Below are 1,413 nucleotides of genomic sequence, written 5' to 3'. Positions count from 1 at the left end.
CACATGTATACCGATGTAACAAACTTGCACATTCTCCACATGTATCCCAGAACTTAAAGTATAATAATAATAATTTTAAAAAGAGGAAATTAGGGCAGAGACAGGCACAGAGGGCCCCCTGATGGTGTCCTCTACCTTGAATCGCCTCTTCAGATGCAGTCATGTTCCGAGGGCCTGAGGGTCGAGGCTGCAATGGCAGAATTTGGAGGGGACCGTCAGCCCCTCTCACAGCCCTCCTCCTTTTCTGACTTTTACAATAGCTTTCTGTGCTTATCTGCTTGTACACTTTGGGGTTTGGGGTGAAATCATGTTTGGGGAAAAGCTTTGCTTCATCACAAAGGTCTGGAAACCCTGAGATGGACTGAGACTCTGCCTCTCCATCAGCTTGGGCTTGGAGCTTCCCTTTGCAGACCCCATGTGGACAGGAGCTGGTGGCTCCAAGACCCAGTGGCTCCAGGACCCAGTCTACAGCCACGGTCTATGGAGGCGGCTCCTCAGCAGGGCTGAGGCCCCCAGGGTGTGTCCCTCCGTGAAGTGTCCAGGCATCAGCAACCGCCTGCCCTCCCAGCCAGTCAGAGCAAAAAGCTTCTTTGTTTCCCCTTAAGCCAGAGAAGAAGGCTGTTTCCACTCAGCAGTACTGTGGCTCTTCATGGCTCTTCCAAAACCATGTCCTGTCTCCTGAAGCCCAAGTCAGGAAGAGCAGGGGTTTAAGAAGGCCTGACTCTACAACGAAGCTTGTCCTGCAGTTTGCTGGGTGCTGGAGGCCCACGTGGGCTCTGCTTCTGGGATGTCTTCCCAAGCCACAGTGGGAACAGGACCTGGCTGTGGGAGCTGGAATCCATGGAGGACACGTCCTGCCAGTCTAGAAGGTGAATCTCATGCTGTGATGTCCTATTCCATCCCACAGAAAAACAGGCTGACTCAAATAAGGATATTGAAACAGTCTCCCAAATCTTCCCACTTCAATAGCTTAAGTTGGGCTGCTTGGGGCTGAATTGGCCAGTGGTTTAGGCAGAGCACATAACAGAACTTTCATGACTGTTATCTGATTTTACTGAGTGTCCATAAGAAAGGGGAGATGAAACATGTACGAATCTCTTATAACGTTTGTAATTTACCCCTCTCCTGAAGGACACGGCTCCTTTTCTCAGAAACGTATTATATTATCCTACAGAGCAGAGGAAGACATTTTCTCAGCAACAAAGAGAACTGGGGCAGGAGTGAATCTGAAGAAGACGGGAAAAGCAGTATCAGGATTCAGTTCTTATGACTTCAGGAATACTGCAGAGTTAAACTGAACACGACTACCCGGGGCTGTTTGATGCACTTTGCCTTGGACTCTGGGGCAACTTCCCTCCTGCTCGCTCTGTCTTCACATGACTAACGGAGAAGGGAAGGAGGTGGAGAGGCTGC

Source organism: Pan paniscus, chromosome 9, assembly GCF_029289425.2.
Source record: "Pan paniscus chromosome 9, NHGRI_mPanPan1-v2.0_pri, whole genome shotgun sequence".
NCBI classification, from domain to species: domain Eukaryota; kingdom Metazoa; phylum Chordata; class Mammalia; order Primates; family Hominidae; genus Pan; species Pan paniscus.
Note: the sequence above shows the minus strand (reverse complement) of the source record.